The sequence below is a fragment of the Dermacentor silvarum genome, chromosome 1 (genome assembly GCF_013339745.2).
Source record: "Dermacentor silvarum isolate Dsil-2018 chromosome 1, BIME_Dsil_1.4, whole genome shotgun sequence".
In the NCBI taxonomy this organism is placed as follows: domain Eukaryota; kingdom Metazoa; phylum Arthropoda; class Arachnida; order Ixodida; family Ixodidae; genus Dermacentor; species Dermacentor silvarum.
In genome coordinates, this window is record NC_051154.1 from 60,358,994 (window position 1) to 60,379,897 (window position 20,904).

General features: G+C 45.2%; 1 protein-coding gene across 1 annotated transcript in view; it reads right to left on the reverse strand.

The window, feature by feature from the left end:
* Nucleotides 1–20,403, reverse strand: part of LOC119464173 (uncharacterized) — a 214,439-nt gene extending 194,036 nt beyond the window's left edge. Inside the window, exon 1 of the mRNA XM_037725050.2 lies at nucleotides 20,163–20,403. The gene's annotated coding sequence lies outside the window, so the exon portion shown is untranslated. The remainder of the gene's footprint in view (nucleotides 1–20,162) is intronic.
* Between the last annotated feature and the right edge of the window lie 501 nt (nucleotides 20,404–20,904).

The window sequence follows — 20,904 nt, forward strand, 5'->3', positions numbered from 1 at the left end:
TATACTAATATATCAAACCTAATTCAAGGCTTTGCGTTTTATCTGTTATTCTTCTCAGAGAACGAAACCAAGAAAAACAAATAAACGAACTGGGGGTACACGCGCACCTACAAATATAACTGAGGTGAGCTCCTAATACAAACATGGCGGGGTATTAAGATCGTGTCCGGACCAAGCATACACGGCTCTTCTGTGCTTATCTAACATGCACTGGAAAACCAAGGCAAGGTCTATGAATTTTACATTCACAGCTATTGCGCTGCTAGCGCTAGGCGATAGATCCTCAACATTAATGTGATCTTGCTCACCGATTCAAGGGTAAGCTCTTGACAAAATAGAAAGCAGACATGTTTCAATGAAAAGATAAAATTTTGCGCTGCAACTTATACCTACATTTTTCTCTAGCGACGTGCTGTTTGGCAGAATAAACGAAGACAGTACTCATATCAAAGGAAGAAAAAGGAAAAAGAGGGAGTCGGTTAAAGAAGACACGTGAGCAAAAAAAAAAAAAAAAAAAAAAAAACACGCAGCTTCGCCCTAAGTGTGAAGCGGTGACAGCCGTAGCTAGAGAAATTTATTAGCAGTAAGGCTCACAAAGTATCGCTAAGCATGAACCTGCGCCGCCTGCATATCGTGTTCTGTGGTTGTTTGTAAGTTCACATTCGGTGCGGAGACAAATTTGCCAAGTTCATTTTGCCAAGTACATTTTCATTTGACCTAGCTGCTAATAATGCCCGCGTTTCGGTCGCTCTACGAACATCAGCTTCACACCTGAGCGCGGCGACATCCCGACAGAAGTATCAGGCGAAGATTTCACGCACGCACGCACGTACGCACGCACACGAACACGAACACAACACACGCACGTATACACAAGCACACACGCACACAAACGTGGTGTTCTGTTCTGCTGTAACGTCTCCAGCCGATGCGCTTAATCTGATTTGAGGATTCCTTAGGGCAAATCCTATCCCTGAAAAGACGCTTAAAATTTGTTCAGGTTACGAAATGCTCTACAAGCATGAAATTTGGCTCTTTCGTAAGTCACTCCTGCATTACCTGCATAAAACAGGCCTGCCATGCGATGATTTAATTTTTTAGTGTTTAGTTACAAACAGTGGCGGGTCAAGTCGAGAGCTGGGTGAGCTCGCACTTTTTAGGAACTTTGTAGCGGCACACACGAGATCAAGGATGGTGGAAGACACCACCCGTGTTGTTTATTCTCACAGTCCAACGTCACCTGTGCGTTGCCATTAGGTTCCCAAAATAGGCGGGTCAACTGATTGTCAAATTTTTGCCTACTTTCTAGTGGTTTCTTAGCAAACTATACGTTATTTTTATTCTGCCAAGCAATGTTATGGGAGCAATCGTGATCACCCGATGCTATACTGCCTTTATCATACCCTGTTTTCTTAAACGACATGCGGACTTGAAAAACAGAATGTTATGAATGAGGTCTCCTATATGAAGCACTGGTTGCAACATTTTAGTATGAAATGGGAAATGGGCCTCTTATATCCCAATTGGTAAAGTGATAGCTATCATTTTTCCGGAGAGTTCACAATGTAAGTATAACACAGCTATTGGTTGCTCTGTGACCGCATCTGAAGGCATATTCCAGATTTGTTTTGATTATCAGGGGATATGTCATATTCGCCTAAACGCTATGGTATACACACATGCTAGCGTAACTGCCTGGGGCGTCTCGGCTGAAAAATAACATCCCATGCAACAGAGTACAACAGACACACACATTATTTGACGCACACAAGTATGCGGAATGAAATTTGCATGTCTCTATTTATTTCTGCACAATTAAACATTCCAATATTTCTTATAAGAACTTTTATTTAATATTGCAGCACAGGCAAGCAGTTAATTATGGACAATAAGTTCCACGAGACACTTATGTTAATTCCTTACGAAAAAGGACAGCATGCATTTGTGTATATATAGTATGCCGTGTGGCAATCCGTAAAGAGAAAAGAAAATACCGGCAGCATGTAGATACACTATATTGCCGGACTTAGGAGACGATGTATCCAATTGGTGCAACTTTTAGCTTCTACTAAGTGCGCATGCTTTGAGATGTGGCCGGTTTTACTTCAATTATGCAATTAAAACATGCGTCATAAGGTTGTTAAGCTCAAAGTTAATCAGTGAATAATTTGTTGTACATTGTGCTTTTTCAAGCAAGTAATGTCCGTCCGCATTTTGAGAAAAAATATAGCTGAAAAGGATGAATTGTGTTACTTGCCAGAGGCGAGGTTTCACTTCTTTTCAGTCCGTAGGAAGAAAAAAAAGCTCCTGATAGTACATCACAGATGAGCTGCATATGAAATCAGGCCATGCTGGTAGCGCTATTTAGAATTTCTCGTATGCGCTCTTGATGAAAGGAGAGCCGTTACGTGTTTGTAATGTAGATTTGGGTGTGAAGGATTTGTCGAAACAAATTACAGAACGGCTTCATGGATGGTGGTTTCTTTGAAAATACCTCGCATTCTTCGAGAAATGGGATTGGAAATAATTTCATGGTCTGACGCAAATCGCGACCATTTCTCGCACATTACATAGAATAGAAGGACAGATATTAAAGCAACAGGTTTCTATGGGATCTAGCACAGCGTCCTGTAGAAAAAAAAACGATCAGATCTGGGCGTAAATCAGAAATACAAAATAAAATCATATGGCATCTTCTATACCACGCCGATCGTTTTCTTCTTTTTTTTTTTTTTATTTACTTTGGTTTTGCTTAGCGAAAAGAGAGGAACAACGTTTACCTAACAAACAATAAAAGGATGTTTTCGTTACTTTTCGCGCGGTCTCTGTGGCCGCTTCAGTGGTGCAAATCGCAGCAAACACATCGCGGGTGTTTGCGTAAGAGCGAGCGCTGAGCGACGCGTGATTACGTTTTGGACGCTGAAAGCGCCCTCCGTGCCAAAATTCTCGTTCCCCACCACGGAAAGAGACCCTCGTAATGAGGTAATCCGTTGAGATGTCGGGACGCATAAAAAAAAAGAAGAAGAAGACGTTGAAAAAGTGTGCGTGACATTTGCGCCTTCAACGAGAACAGAAACATTTATTTGGCCCAAAAGCTACGCGCCTCAGCAGTTGTACAAAACGTAACACTGTTGAAACGGCGGGAAACCAGAAAAAAATGCATGCGCCGGACTGTCGGGTGCAGGGAGGAATCTTGACGACGCAGGCCTCTCGGATGCAGCTGCCAACTCGGAAGCCTTGGGCGAGCAGTGCGCCTTTCACTCAAAGCCTTGCGGGGAGGTCGTGCGAGCGTCAGCTTCCGCTAACTCGCGTCGCTCGTCACGCGGAGTTGCAGCAGCAAGCAGCAAGCAGCGGCATCCTTCGCTGGAGATGTGAACAACCTCCCAAGATCAACAGCAGCTGTATCGAGCGCGCCCTTCCGCGCCGCTGACGACTGGGAACGGAGGGGAAACCAGGACGCCCCGGTGCGACGGTCGCTGACAAGGTATCTGACATGCTCAGCGCAAGCGCGCGCGACCTGGACGGTTCCGCCGTAGCAGTCGCCGCCGCCGCGCCGTTGCCGAGTTCCGAAACGCGGGCCTCTCAAAATAGGTGCGCGCGCCCGGAGGTAAGACGGGCAGGCCCGAGTCAAAGGTGAGCCCTCCCGGAATAAAAAAAGGCGCGGGGCTCTTCAAAACGTTTTTGACACGGCCGAGCCCGAGCGGTCCGCTTTTAGCACGCCGTTTTGACGTGAACCATCAAAAATAATCAAAATAGCGCGCCCTCCCCCCTGGAATAGGATCTCGTCGCTGCCAAGCTAATATGTTCTCTTCCTAAGCTGCTGCTTCCGTTATATATTTTTTTTTATTTTACCATTCGAAAAAGATCGGGTGACTTTCGAAAGATGCGCGCACGTCGAAGACTGCACGCTAAAGCGTAAACAGGGCCACTGGCGTACTCGTTATTAATTGAATATAGCCTGCATGGCAGGCCTCTCCCAGAATAGAGTAGATGCGAGTCGCGGCCGCTCAGTCGGTGGCGCACACCACGAAACTAATTTGGAGCTCCCGTGCACTAATCACGTTTTGATATAAATGACTCTCGGTAAAGCAGATCGGCTTTCCTAGGGAACGTCGCACGTCTGCAGGGTGGACGCGCTTAGCTGACCAGGGGCTAACTTTGGCCGAATACTAAGGCGACTTGCGTGCGAGTTGAGCTCCGCGGGACATCACCGTTCCCTCTCGGTAGCCTTCACGAAGTCGGATGGCGGCGAGGAGGAGAAGGGAGTGCGGTCGCACGTCTTAAACGTTCCACGGCGACGAAGAGAATTAGAGCGTTAAGCCTGGCGCATTTTCTTGGCGACTCTCCCAGGGTCATCGCCGGTGCGTAACAAAGCGGTCACGTTAGTTAGCTGGAGTGTTAGCCAGTGCCACCATTTTTTGAGTGGTGGCGCTGGCTAACACTTCCAGGTTTAGTTCTATAGTAGTTAAACATAAATATCCCAGAAAGTAGATGAGAAAACGGCACCGCGGTAGCTCAATGGTAAGAGCATCGCACGCGTAATGCGAAGACGTGGGATCGTTCCCCACCTGCGGCAAGTTGTTTTTTTTTTTCATCCACTTTAATTTCCAGTAATTTATCATTTGTTTAATTCATTTAGTGAGTGCAAGTAATTTCCCCTATGTTGTCCGTGGTGTCTATGTTTGTTGGCTTCCTATGATATGATTATTAAAATCGGGCCCCTCGGTTCCCTTTCTTCTCGTTCATATATATACGGTGCATTTGTTGGTAGGTATGGGTAGGTTTAAATGGTGTCCAACTGGAGCGGTTAGAAGCAGTACATCTCTGGCTACTCCATTTCGCTTAAACGGGTAAATATAGGCTAGCTTTAAAAAGACATATAAATTGAAAGGAAAATAAAAAGGACACTTTAGCACAAGCAAGCATTAGCACATACAAGAAGCTTTTAAAGGCTTTGCGCTATAGCGCCAGAGGAAACTACACACGCTTACGTTTCCTTTATGTTGGCGGTCGTTTAGGTTAAACAAAAATTATTCGATTCACGTGCACCCCAAGGTCCCGAAAATCACTGCGTTTAACTTAAGGTCCCGCACGCTATTCTAAACGTATACGACGCGACTCACTTCATGATGCACTCGCTGAAAAATTGCGCAAGCCTCTGACAGAAGTTGGACACTCGCAGTGTTAGCGCGAAATCCACATAAAACACTGTAAACTGCTTGCAAACTAGCTAGTCCCATGCAAAATATTCAACCCTTCAATGTACACGGGACTGAACAAAAAATTTCGCAAAAGCCAACGAGGAATGGTTGTCTAAGTCAAGCTAGCTGCATTGGTGTAAACTTGCTGAGATGTCCCATTGTTTAAAATGTGAGCGGGTGGCGACGACGACAAGACCACGGCGGCGACAATGATCTAGTCGTTGTCGTCACACACGCTGAAATGACGTAGACGGTGTGACCATGACGGAGCCACGACAACAGAATGACACGAGGGATCGACGACGACGACGTGATGACGCAAGTTAATCAACACAAGTTAAAAAGAAATGTTTTACTGTCAGTGGCCCTTTAACGAAGGACCTTAGTCTACACGGAGATACAACATCCATACTTGCACTGTGAAATAAGACTGGTCGTTATGGGCCATTCTTATGCACGGCATGTACAGTGCTCAGAAATTGAACCTCGATACTCGGAGCGCGTGGCTGCTTGGCACATTTTGCACCACTGGTGGGCGCTGGGGACACCAAGCTGACGCCTTTTTTCTATCACATGAAAGCGAGTGTGTTTGTGATGCATTGCAACGTGCATTCGGCCGCTCAGCGATCACCCAGCGCCCGCCGGTAACGCCAAAAGCGCCGGCCGCCATGCGGTCCGAGTATCTGGTTTCAGTCGCTGAGTACTTGCATACACAGCTTGCTCAATGACAGGTAATTGATACAAAAATTGAGTCTTCGGCACTACATCGCAAATCCTTAATTTCTTACTTTCTAACTAAACCTACGACAAGAAATCTGCAGACTTCAGCTATTGTTTAGGGTTCTTAATTATTTTCTCGTAGAGTGATTGCTCCCTTGACTACATCCACTGCCCGAAACTGTGTGCAACAAAATTCCTGCAATCCTGTGCAATCTCCCCAAGCTGCATGCGACGACAACGACGACGATGGTATCAGCGACGGTGGCGGCGGCGTAGCAGTATAAGGGCGCATATAGCAAACCAAACAACTTTCGGGCTCTTTACTGCTGTCGCAGTGAAATGCAGTGGAAATATCATACGGAAGTCCTGTAATGTTTATAATCCTAAAATTTTTCAACTAAGCCAGTGCAGCACTTCCTTTCATTCAAGTACATGGTGGGATATAAGCGACCCGATGTGAGGGAGCCAATGTTTCCTTTCGCTCACGACTGTGTGTTTGCACATTTACTTGATCGCCGTTCACATGTGGTCTATATATATATATATATATATATATATATATATATATATATATATATATATATATTAGCCGGTAAGTTTACAAGACGCATCCACTTGCAATGATTTTCCGGGATGACACCAGTTTCGAGATATTATTTCCCAAAGTGTGGGACGAAATACATGGGCGTTCCAGTTACTTTTGTGCTTCAATGTATAAAACAGCATTTGGGTAAAAAAAAAGTCAGCGGAAAAACAGCGCATTATTACGGCGATTTGATGGCGCATATCTCCAAACTGGTGCCATTCTGGAAATTCATTCCAAGTGGATACGCCTGACAAGGGTACAATTCGTAAATTGCAATATGTGCCATAAAGTAATTAACTAAGAAGTTAATTAGTGAATTTTTGTTAATTAGTTGAATATTTGTTTAGATTTCTCGTGCTACTAATGTCCGCCTCACAGAATAACTCAGCTCAATGATAAGAATTATGCTACCTGGCACAGGCGATTTCCAAGAATTCCGTAAAACTTAATGAACGCCCTGTCTCTATATGATTACATGAACGGGCTTGTGGGCGCTCCCCACTTCCTTTGTGATGAATGGCTATCCCAGGTACTAGCCAATACTACCCATACAGTGACACTACATTTCTTTATTTTAGATGTCGAAAAATGGGAAGGTAGGCTACGTTAGAACCGGCTACTCGAAAGTCTCAAATTGATTACTCGAGCATCAATAAAAAAGGAAAAGAAAGGAGAAATTATTCACAAGCGCTATACATACACGAACACGTCACAAGAACACATGGAGTGCCTCTGCGGGCACCATCATCGCGAACATAATGCAGTAGCTACATATGATGGCCACCCATCGCACAGGAGTAAAAGAGTCCACACAAGTCCACAGATACAAATACAAGCACACAATTAGCGTCACTACACTACATGAAACGACCGTGTTAACTGACAGTATTTGTGTGCCTGTGAGTTGAGTTTTTAGAGCGAAAGCTGTATGTGGCTAGGCGAAACGGAAAACCGTTCGTCCCATGTTTCGATAAACGTCTCCATTGGCTGCGCCATCAGTTCCGTCGTTCTCTATACGTCGCACCCAAGCGCGCGCGCCATTGGCAGCGCCGTTAGTGACGTCGTTCTCTGCGTCGTACTTGCTCTGCCCGCAACGCCGGCTCCTCGGCTCGCAGTTGTCGCATGCGTTCGATATCTCGAGTTAGCTCGGCGTCGTGGTTAGCAGCATCCGCCCGCCATTGGCGCTTGCGTTCCACTAGAAACCAATAACCAATAGAAACACAAACATGTAACCAATAACTGAGAAACGCTTCAATACAGCGTCGGGATTAACCCACCGCTAAACACCGGGGCCGCACGTTTAGGCTTCGCTGGTTAACTATCTGTACGGTGTGCTTGGGCAGTGTTTTTTTTTTCATTGCATTGTTTTTCTTGATTATTCTTGTCTGAGATGTTTTTGGGGATTTTAAGATAGTCAGCTCCGAGGAGGCCTACCTTCACATTTTTAACACATATAATAAAAAATAAAAAGTGTAACACCGCTGCGATAATTATTTTTCTTCACTGCTCGTAACCTCGGTGTGGTGGACACTAGACGGGCGAGTAGCTGTGGCACTTTGCTTAGTAATTAACTAAAACGGTTAAATAACATATTCACTACAGATTATCAACGCAGCGACAACACTTGTAGGACGTGCTGCTCACCTGATGCTTGAAGTTGTCGTTACGGAAAGCATTGTGATGGCCTGCTGAGGCATCCAATACAAGCGACTGTCTGTCACCAACGGATGAGTTTGGTGAGAGCCGCTGGCTTTAACCCTTTGGCTTTCAATAAGCCTAACGAGGCGTGAAGCATCCCGTGAAGCATTTATGCGCGCTCAGTTTCCAAATCGTAGCTGAGAAACGCAAAAAAAAAATGTCCGCAGTAGTGTCAACAATGACTGGCTCTTTAAAAATTGCATCAATTGTTTTAGCTTCCAGCGATGAGCACCTATAGATAAGTCATTGAAACAAAGACCTTAAGACCAGTCGTGAAAAAGTTACATAGCCATTTTAATTACTCAGCAGACTGCGATGGCTGCTCGCCCCTCCACTGTTCACCGAACTGAGTGCAAGAATAGTGAAAAAAAAATCACTCGTAGCGCTTAACCCCCTCTTTCTCATTATTTATAAACAAATGTTTAAAAATAAATACCCCTGCATAGTCATTGGAAGAGTGGCTCAGAATATAATCCAACCAAAAAGCGTCATAGTCGACTTCCGGATCTCAAGTACATTAATTTTTCGAAGTAGTGAAAATCACATACTTGAAAAAAAAAGAAAAAAAAAGTCTGGAAAGCCCATGTAAGCAATGGCAAATGGGTATGTCAATACAGAGCAATTGCATTCATGAAAAAGACCTCCTTCAGTGCCCCACGTTGCCACGGGGAAGAAAAACGTGCACGCGGCAGCGGAGCCGGACCAATGATGTTAGCTGCAATCCGTACCACTATTGGAACAATAGGCCTTTATTTATTCGTCACATATTAACTCTACAATTTCCCTGGCCTACTGTAAAACCTAAGTGTGGTTCCATAGAAAGGTGCGTCTTACGCAACAGGAAACCTGGAGCTTCTGGCCAACAAACGTGAAATGACGCGCACGAATGTTGTGCAATGTATTCAGAATTAGAAGTTACAAGAATCAAAGCTCACTACTAAATTATCTGAAGATTGCCTATCTGCTTTACGACCCCTAAAATGTTCGCTCTTCAGAATTGCACGAGGCACAAGCGTGTTTCCGTTATTTCTCGCACATGATGTACACGGAACACATATATCTCCCATCAGAAATCTCCTCCTCTGTGGCATATAGCGCGCTCTCAACGTGTTTCATTTTAACTTTAGCGTTATCAACCAACAAACAGCAACATTGAATTACATTTCACATTGGCAATTTTCTTGTCTACCTTTGGTGGTTAGAGAATGCAGCGAAATGTTATACTGTAGCGGCAACAGAGTATGGCTCTCAGGGCGGATTCTACCCACGTACTCTTGAGACCTCAATGCGACAGGTATGAAACCTAATGTTACCCCGTAATGCGGTATCGACACGCTTGTTTCAGTGGTCAAATAGTATCGCCTGCTAAACGGGCCGGCGTTGGAAGTGAAGATGGAAGAGGTTGAGAGGAGCCGCACGTGCCACGCAGCATGCGCACGAAAAAGGAATAAAGTTGAAGACGAGCTGACGCGTTGTCTGCCTTGTTCCGAAGTCCTTTTACGTCCCCTACGACGAAACCCTCTGTTTGTCCTGTAAAGGCCCTCGCCTTTCTAGCTGGTGTCGGAAGGTGCGGAGCTGCGGCAACACGCGCATCGTACGGGGCCACGCCGAATCATGCGTCAAAGAAAAGACAGACCCTGATCACCACTCATAAAGAAAGCCAGAACAACTCACCATTATGAGCCTACGCGAAATGTCATAAAACCAGTCTGCTTCAGCTTCTGAACATTCAACTCACCCTCGGTGGTTGGCTACAACCCACAGGGCGTCAAGTCAGGCAACACCAAGGTAAAGAATGTTTGTTATCAGACTTTTTTCGGTCTTTCTATTTTTTTTCTCTCTCTCTTGCTGCTATAAGCCTGACCGTTGTTAAGCATCTGCTCCGCGCCCGCCACCATATCTTCCCATAAATCACCAAAACAGAAGCGTTCACTGCATCCCAGTCATATCGGTTCCCAAAACGAATCGATTCCGCCCAAAGCGCGGACCTAATCGAACTTAAGCCCTGACAGGTGGCACCAGAAGTCAGGGATCAATGTCAGAGAGAAGGATAAGGTCGTTTGACTCAATAAATTTTTGCCGCTAAATGTGCGGCCTCCGTGAGCCCGCCAGGCTGGTAGGAAGACGGGATGAGGAAGTCATTTGTGAGTAAAGTCTGATCGAAGGTCTAAACATGTTTATTTTTTTACTTTTCAGTTCGTGCCGCTCATTCAGATATATTAATTTGTTCTACAGTGACTGACGTGTGTTCTTCCGGATGCACTTGTACACCGGTACCTGGTTGCGATGAGATGCTGCAGCTGCAGGCAATGCTGACTCCAATAAAAGTAGAAATGATACCGAATGCGAGCTACTAGCTATCGTCGCTTTGACTGTGACACCACGTCCTGCAATATAGCTTGCGGGATTTCCGGGGCATGATCATCGTTCAAGCCAGGGGTACGGAGAACGTTGCATGGGACTGATAGAAACAGAACCCTTGAAGACTTTATTTAATCGCGCTATCTACGGTCACGAGTATTGCGGTATTACCGCTAGCGCTTTCTTTAACTGAGGAGAAAGTCAGTAAAGTACATAGATATAAGAATACATAACATTGACCACTGCCAGGCTGACATGCGCCGGCTCAAGCAAAGTTAGCTTTGCTTGAGATGCGTGTATGTACGCGGTGTCTCTGTTATGAATGCGCGTGCGTACAAATAAGCATGTGTGTTATTTTTGCGCATGCGTGTAGACGTGTGTGTGCGTGTAGACGTTTGTGTGTGCGTAGACGTGTGTGTGCGTACGTATGTTAATTCGTGTGCGTACATGTGTGCGTGCGTGTACACTTTTGCAGGCGTGCACCCGAGATAGGCAGCGCGTGCGTCTCAATCTTGTGTGTGTGTGCTTTTGTGTTTACGCTCGTGTTCTGTGTCTCTGCGGATATGGCTAATTGAGGGGTACCTATTAGCGCATGCTTGAATATAGCATGCCTCCCAGAAGCACTATCAACATTATAAGATGGCAGACAACAGTGAAAAAACCTAGGGAAACGTGACACAAACACGGCCTATATCCGTACTTTTGGCCGCTTATTCGCGCTCATTACTTTACCAACCCGCCGCTCCTGCTCTGCTACGTATAAATTAATCACGAAACTAGATAGCTCCCTTCCTCAAATTCTAATTGCGCGTGATGTCTCTGCCGTAACACTATAATACCACTACAATCCCTTTGACATAAAACATTTTAGGTCTAATCAAACAGTAACCTTTCGTACTTATTACAAGCTCAATAGTCAGTAAAGCCCGGGTGCACCCACCGCCCATTTCATAAATTAGCCAAGAGTCGTTCCAAAAGGAACACTTGAATGTTTATAGCAGGGTGAAAACAAGGTATTACTCGTATGTTGTCACTGGTTTTACGGCCAATGTCTATAAATGAGTTTCGATTTCGCTCTCTTAATTAGGAGGAAGACTTCGCTCGGGCCCAACTCCGATGCCACCTATTCAAATACATGTAAAATGCAGAGACGCTTTTACATGTATTTACATGCAGAGCCACTGGACCTATTTTAATAACATTTGTTGTGTGGGAGAGAAAAGGCGAAATTCTAGTGACTGATTTAAGGGGAATTTTGATTTAGGCCCTGAATGTTTTAAAAGAAATTTTCAGAAATTGGCAAGTTTGAAAAAATAGAAGCAAGAAGTTTACAAATTTGTTCCTCTGCACTAAAAACAGATATCTAAGTTCTGTAAACTGCATCCGTTAGAGCTTCCAAAGCGAACAAATTCAGTATATCAATTTATACCTTACGTGAATTATTTACGCTGTTTACAAGGGTTTTGCAAAATTCCTACTCACATATTAGTGGTATATGTGAGAGCCATGTACAATAACCAATTTAGTCCGCTTTATATGTACTATTAGATGCAATTTACAGAGTTGTGATATCGTTTTTCTTTGTTGAGTTACAGAGTTGTAAACAATAGTTTAGTTTTCTGAAAATTTGTGGTTTCCATCAATTTTTATTAAACAAATTGACAACCTAAATCAAAAATTCGCAACCAACAGTAACTATAATTAAGCTTTTGCTTTTAAATGCAGCAAACCTCATAAAATTCAATGCACTGGTTGCCGAGAAAAACGATTTCTCCTTTCCCATGTATTTAGATAGGAGCCCCGAGCTAAAGCTTCCTGTTAAGAGCAATGTTCAGGGATAAGGAAACTTAAACGGAAAAAAACCGAGCAGAGTGCCAACACTGTAGATAATTGGACAAATTGTACGACATTTGTAAAGCAGTTACTACGACGGAAAAATATCGGACGAACAAGTTATAAACGCAATAATTATTCAAACCAGCAGACATCTAAGCTTGGAAAAGCATGTGGGCGATATAATATTAAAAAAAAGATTCCAGTAATACTACACACAAAATTGTATTGCGTCGCGCACAGCTAGCTCTTAGGAATAGTAACTAGACTTGGGGGAAAGGAGAAGTACTACATTAAGTAGCAGACGTACGCCTAACGCGTCCCCTTTTTAAGGCGCTCCTTTTTCTTTGTTATTCGCAAACGTTTTCACATCGTTGGCTGACATAACAAGGTTTTCTGCCGTAGGCTCAATTCTTCTTGTTCTTCTCGTTCTCCTCCTCGTTTTTTTTTGTTTATTGAAATGAAAATAAAAATAAAGAGATGTAGTCGCCCTATAATGGTGACGCGTCTACTCCTTTTCGCATAGCAGAAGAAACAATATACAAAATATAGGTAGTGAGAAAATGACAAGAAACAGCGTCACAGGGCCAGGAATCCACAGCACACAATCCTCCTCTTTTGTCGCAACGTTTCCATTACAACCAGCGAACGTTCACTTTCATTGCCACAATTCAACATGAGTGAACATTGTGCACCAACCATTTTATGGAGATCATATAGCAAGAGTATTGGTCTATGCTATTATAATTAACTGATAGAAATTTGAATAGATTTGCTCCGCTTCCTTTTTTTTTCCTTTGTTTATGCGATGGCGAAATTATTGGTGTTTTGCTCCTATATATACTTTTTAATAAAAGCATGCCATTCTTATTTCCGATAAATAATCGTTTTACAAATGAGTGCCAAGGAAAGCCATTTGTAATTCAAGGAAATTTATTTGAAAGCCAGCGAAAGTTCAAAATTTATTGAAAAATAAAAATACAACTCAAGTTATCTATTCGCAAGACGTCAGAATAAAATAAATACTGTCATCAGTAGTTGATTTCGAATCCTGGCCTCAAAGTTCAGATGCAGCACACAAGTCTGACGCGCTGACTACTGGGCTAGTGGCCCATAGCGAAGGCAGCGCCCCGGGGCGGTGTGGGAAGCGTATCCACAACATCAGAAAGCGGCGACACGCACGCTGTGCCCGAAATAACAGCCAATTTTTATAGTGGAAACAGGGGCCATTGGCAAACATTGTGTACAGCCTGACATGGAAGTTCTAAATCATTAATAAGCAGAACAGGGAAAAGAACACTGGCGAAGGAACGACTCATCCATGTTGCCGCCGCATCAGCGACGAAAGCGACATCGACGCGATCATGGACAACAGCAATGAATATCCCGACAAGAGTATGATGCCAACTCGCCCGCGTCCCTGTATAGTATCTTAAAAATCAACAGCAGATCGGGTGGCTTCTGGTCTGGCACTAATCGCCAAGCCAGCTGCGTACGATGGCCTCCCTGCCGAGGCGCATCGCTGTGGCCTCGGCTATTTGTCCCATTGACGCAGACGGGTACGTAATGCATAATGTAGAAGTCGGCGTCCTATAAAATGCGCGCACGCTTCGTCTTCAAATAAAGAAGCATTTCTTGATAACGCACGCTTCCGGGAGGGTTGGCGCTCTCCGCTACTGCAGCGTGTCTTGCTTTCTTCGTGTGAAGACAACAGGAAGGACTACGCGGCGCGTTTGAAAGATTTCGAATACTTAGCGATAGTTCTGTTTTCAAGCAAGAGACTGTGGAGTCTATGTAAGCTGCGTCTTCAGCAGGTATCAGCCGCGCTCTTCGCATCTTGTCGCGGATGGCACTTTTATAAACTCCTGTACATTTTTCGAAACTCTCACAAGCCCGCAACTACCGTAAAGAGCAAATTGAAAGACAACAAATCATAACTCTTTCTGCACACGTGCACTCGCGAAGCAACTGTTAGGATTGTTTATTTTTTATTTATTTATTTTTTAGACGTGGTATTGGGCGCGACCTTCTTCGCATTCTACTCGTTCGAGCCTGAAGTACCTCTTATGTAACGTGTTGCGATGTTATACGTAGGGTATTTAATGTCACCGGTTTCCTTTTCTTTACTCATTAATACTTCGACTTCGACGATTACCAACAGTACGCTCAGCAGAAAATGCCACTTAAGTCGCAGATTTTGTCGATATAACTGAACTGTTTCATTCTTCAGAGTTACAACTACGTTGCCTTGCACAGTTTATGAACCGCTGCCCATTTTGTTCATGTTGTTCCTATGCAAGCAATATATATTGAGGTTGAACACAGCGTGGATTTTGGGAATCTGCAAATACATGATTACGCTAGAGAAAGGCAGACACTCATGGCGAAATAGAAAGATAGGGGGAAAGGATGCATAGAAAGGCAGGAAGGTTAACCAGAGGTAGTTCCGGTTGGCTACCCTGTACGAGGGGGAAGGAGTAGGGGGATAAAAAGAGAGAGTGCAAGGGAGAGAGAGAGAGAAGAGCCCAAAGTGACGCCATACACTAAACAACGGTAGGGGGCCGCGTTTTTAAAGTCTATCGTGAAGGCCCGTATACCGCACGAATCTTTAAGTAGGAACTAGTGCTTAGGACAGCTCACACGAAAGTATGAATTACGATCTGCTAGTCACCCGCAAGAATTTCGAAAAGCAAACACAATTACGGGCAAATATGTGGGATCAGCATATGCTTCCTTTCACTGATCTGTGCATTTATCGTATAACGGTATAAACAGAAGCAGCTGAGGGCGGCGAGCTTGTAGTGAAGACAATCCAGCGGCAGGCCTTGTCTTCACGACGGTCCTCGCGCTCAACTGACTCACGAGTCCCTATTACAGAGCATGCAATTATCGGGATTTTAAAAGATTGTGCAAGGAACCTCAGAAGCGCACATTGTCTCAACGCTGTCGTGTAGACAGAGCACAGAAAAGGGTAATAACCATCACCATCCTCATTATCATCAGCCTATATTTTATGTCCACTGCAGGACGAAGGCCTCTCCCTGCGATCTCCAATTACCCCTGTGTTGCGCTAGCTGATTCCAATTTCCACCTGCAAATTTCCTAATTTGGTCACTCCACCTAGTTTTCCGCCGTCCTCGACTGAGCTTCCCTTCTCTTGGCGCCCGTTCTCTAACTCTAATGGTCCACCGGTTATCCACCCTACGCACTACACGTCCTGCTCAGCAAAATGTTTTTCTCCTAATGTCAATTAGAATAACGGCTATCCCAGTTTGCTTTAAGATCCACACCGCTCTCTTTCTGTCTATTAACATTACGCCTACCATTTTTCGTTCCATCGCTCTTTGTGCGGTCTTCATCAGAATTACCATCAGGAGTACTATATTCGAATTGGCTTGCCGATCAAGGAAACCACCGGCGCCAAGCCCAAAGCTTTTTGATTTGTCTTAGACTACAAAAGGCAATATCATGTATAATAAAAAGGTGGAAGAGTCTAGCTGATAGCACCATGCTTGATACCCTTGGGAATGATACGAAGTCGCCGCTAAAATGAGTTAGGTGTAATATGCTACGTTTCCGCATTAAAACTGTTTACAGAGTTGGTGGCAAATGATATAAGCAGCGTACGGCCGACGCCGTCGGACGAGCAGTGCGCAAACACTAAAACAAAGCAGAAAATAAAGCATCGTTTCAAACTGATTTTGGCGTGCAGTTTTTCGGCGAAAATTACGCCAAACAAGCAAACAATCAAAAATCTACCTATAGGTTTGCTGGGTGGCTTCCAGTGTACTGCCACTTTTCCTTCGCAAGACTGTAATTGCAGCCGCCTCGTCAATCTGCTTCCGCCGGATCCGACATTGAAGTGCTTTGATGGCACAATCTACTTAATGCGGTCAGCTTTGAGCTGTTCATGGCCTAGTAGAGACTCACAATTGCCCATTTTCCCAACACTTTCTCACAGCAGGCGACGACGCTTCCAGCTGTAGTGTCAGAAAGGTCGAGGAGATCGACGGCAGGGTGAAAACAGTAATCGGAGAGTGGTGATAAAAACGGCTGTGACTGCGACGAGTAAGGCCTTATTCACACAGCCATCAAACGCGAACCGTCTTGCCACCGTCAGGGCACCGGCGTCCGTCATGAGACAGCGTTTCCTCGCTGGTTTCTCCTCAAAAATGGGACGCCGGCGATGTGAAGAGCATCGGCAAACGTTTCACGGCTGTGTGAATCAAGTCTAACACCGACTGACAGTCTAAACTATTTACGCCATCGACGTTCTGCGGCCTTGCGCGTACTCCGGCAACGCGAGAGGTGGCGCAAGCAAGTTTTTCAGTGCTCCAGAATTGTCTACTTTGTCACATCGAAAAAGAAAAAGAAAAAAGAACAAAAACGTCCAAGTGGGCACTACAGTCTTTCCCATTGAATCAATGGTCACAAAATATAATATATATATATATATATATATATATATATATATACAAATACAGTTGGCACTGATTCATACGAAAGATACAAATACTGATACGATATGATGGGGAAAAAAGCACAGAATGACCAGACAAACTGTTTTGTCCTGTCCTTCGCAGTCTTTTTTCGTTCTATGTAGGTTTCCGGGCTACCCTACAAACATGATCAACTAATGTATTTCTTGTACTTTATGTTTAAAAATTTTAACTATTTTTCTCGCATGATTTCCGTATCATTTTTCGGAAGCCCCGTGGGATTTATATCGCGAATATTCCCTCCTGCTTTCTATTTTCTTCATAACTTTCGCTAGAGAGTGACAACTATCAAGGTGCCACGGTTATGAGAGTGTTCGGCTGGTTCGGTAATCTTGAATCTACTTTTAGGTCACTGCCAAGGACGTGAAAGCAGCCGCGTTTAATGCACACCAGCTGTCGCACAATGAATTTAACCAGCCTGCCGACGGTGCCGACGCTGCTTTCGATTATGTGGTCTTCTCTACTCACCGTACACGGAATCACAAGACTACTTGAATCGTCAGTACGACAAGAGGAGGGCGTACGAGTAGTGCATTTATAGCTAATTTTCAACGTTGCATAATAACTCTGGATAAATAGTACCAGCTTCTTAGAGAAAAATCACTTTCCTTATCTGGGACAAAGGGAAAAAAAAAACAGCACTGTTACTACAATGAACTAAGGAGTACTCATGTACGAGTACAACAAGATAGATAAAGTTGTTTAATCAATGGCATTGCTTCCACATAAAATGCTGCAATAAAGTCGGCCATTTTAACCACGTATCCTCATTAATATCACGGGGGAACTCGGCCATTTCGCTTTCCCCTTTTATGCAGCGAACCGAAATGCTGCTGTATCACAACGTCCTCGCCAAATCCGCCTCTAAGCGCCTTGGGAAACTTAAAGCGAACACTTTTGATGGGCCTAATAAACGACAGGCATTGTCGGAGATGTGGCAGCCGCGGTGTGGCGCAGCAAGCTTGCGCTTCAATCGCGTCCCAGCGACGTGCACTGCGCGCGAAGAAGCAGCGAAATTAATAATCAATTCCGACGCTTCCCGGCAGCTGCTGGTCTTTTCATCAGGGCAGAATGAGATGAGGGCCCCCGCGAAACGGTCTCACTCAGCGCACGATGCGATGAATGGGGCTTGCTGGCTGGGCAGAAACTGCAACAAGATTTCGCTTATTGCGTGCGGGCCCTCGTCGGAGAAGAGTTGAGCAAGTTCCGCGAACTATGTATGCTGCACGGCATAATTTGGTGACCACTTCTGAAGGCTCTCGGCCCGTTCATCGTCAAGGGCCCAAGAGCGGTCGTTGCTTGGGGAATCTTGCGCTCTTACTGCAAATTTCTGCAGACGCCGCAGGAACAGCACGGAGCAAGATAAAAGTACAAAGTTCCTCTCTAGCACAACTTCTGTTTGATGATCACCCCTTCGTAGCGACCACGTTAAGGAACGCATTTTGTTTTTAGGGGCATAAACCTGACATCAAGAATGCCGACGCGAAATTATGAACTGTCGGCATCTGATCAAGTACCTTCATGGAACTAACAGCGACCTTCAAAATGTCACACAAATCGCACGCTAATTTGGAGCTTACGCCAACGAAGTTTAAGTGGCAGTGGTATCGAAATCATGGTTTCCGCTTAACGTTAAATGTTATACACTGCCAACTTCTTGAGCGCATTGTGAAAGAGAATTCGCCGACAGTCCTGGGTAAGATACGACTTTCTATTTCAGTCTAGTTGGGACACAACCGCCTCCTTATAAGTGACGTATGACCTGCACCAGTCGCGGGCAACTGTTGCAAGCTATTTACGAGTCGAACATTTTTGTCACTTGGGTACCGATGGCATGCCCATGTTTCCAGTCACCTAGTTCGCTTTCGTTAAAATTACGGCCTCAACTAGGTCACTCGAGACATGTACGACAAAATTCATAGTAAAAAGCGCTTTCAGACCTATTATTGCAAGCAACTCTGCAACAGACGGCGTATATTCTCCTCTCTGTAACTTTCTGGTGCCGTCTTAAATTACTCGTGCTACGCCTAAGTTCAGCTTTTAACGGCGCATATTTTAATTACGCAAGTAATTACGCAATTATGGATCTAGAGTATCATCTGTTTCATAGAGTAAACCATATTGCGCCTTTAGTGGTTCAGCTGGATTTGCTTTTATTTCTAATGCCCACATTATAAGGCGTTGTTTAAATGAAATAGTCTAAAGCTGATGCCTGTGAAGCTATGCGGATGATGGCTTACGTGACATTCATGATCTACAATACAAATGTTTAGTAGAAAAGACAACATTTGTTGAAAGGAATCATCTCTAGACACTTTATGCTGTTATAAAGAGGAGCACAATCAGAGCAGTAAGAGTATAGGTGCATTTTGATAAGACCTGCACTTGGTACTGTTACCTTCAATAGCACGGAGTGGGTAGTGCGTACACCTTTGAGCAAGACATAATAACCCAATTTCTAAAAAAAATCTTACGTGAACGCTTACATTTAGACAGCCTTTATTTCGTGATTGACGGTAATACTAGGGGGCAGCAAATTACCTTGTTACGATTTCTTTCAAACCTTAGGCGGTCGAAGCACTCCGCAATTGTTAACATGTATACAAAGTTTTGACGAAGTCAGGACGTAAGTGTGCAGCTCTACATATATTACTTTTCAGACACAAGAACTGATACATGAAGACTGTGAAGCCAGCACAATTTCTTCAAAATGTAGGACTCTGAACCCATTCGTACTTCAAGTTGAACGTAGTGGCAAAGAACAACAAATATATTCTGATGACGTTCTCATTTTTAGTATGTATTCTCCAAACAACTAGCAGTACACCGCCCAGAAGTATGGTCAATGTGTTAAAGCAGAGATAACAATCAGTGCGCTAAATTTAATTTTACGTCAATTTAATTACATCAAATTTAATTAAATATTGCCACAGGCTGGAAAAAAACGGAAGCATTAATTTTCATAAAACGCGTGCACTTGCAGTGTTCTCGCTTCTTCCTAAAGACTTTCCCGTGCGCGGCAAAGCAGAAAATTCTTCTCTCTCTCTTTTCTTAGAGGAACATTCTTTGCGACTTTTTAAGAAATTTTTGGAACGCAACCGTGGCTCCGGACAACGCTTGTTACACTCGGTCAGGCTCATTTACCCGTGAAGACGCAGCACGCGTGCGGCGGTAACGTGCCGGGGAAAAGCCCTCGCGCGGCTGGCTGTAAGGAGGGCCGCGCCGTGACGTCAACCACCGAAAGGGCCCCAGTGACCCACTTACTATCTGCGGGGAAGTCGGGCGGCAAAAGTGGCTCCCTCTCTGGACGACCGGTGAAATGTGGACGAGAACGTGTGCCGATCTTTCGGCGGCCGAAGTGCAGAGGCCGCGGCTGCGGGGACGCCGGTGCTGGAGCTCCCTGTCGCGATGACAGGACGTCGGCGAGCCGGGCGCAGCTGGAGCGAGACGCGAGTCCAACAGCCGGCTCGGCGGTACGGGCGCTAGTCGCAGCCAACGTGGCCCCCTCGGCGGCCGGCGCAGAAGCGACTGCATCCTCGGGCCCCGTGTTTATCGCGCTCGGGGTCTCACGCACTCCGCGGGAGAAGGTCCAATCAGAAGGCGGCTCCTAGGAAAAAACTCGTATTGAACAATCGGAGGCAGTGAGACTCTCCTCGCCTCCGCGCCTCCCCAACGCATGCGTGCTGACGCTCTCTCTCATTCAGGCGCTCGCAGCCTCGACCCCCCCTCCCTCCTCCCGAGGCGCGCACGCTCCGGGCCGCGGCGGCACCGACACCACCCGCAGAGCACCTGGCGCGCCGGCACCGCGCGCATCGCGCGCTCCACAGCCGTCGCCGCCACCCTGTTGACCAGCCGCCCTGTGGCGCTCAAACTGCACACACACGCCACGTTTTCGTCGTTTCCTTTCTCGGCTCCAGTTAGCTTCCTTGCAGCGGCAAGGTCATGCGTCGCGCCATCCTGAAACTTTCTCCTTCATCCTCGCAATTTCTTACTTGCCTGGTTACCA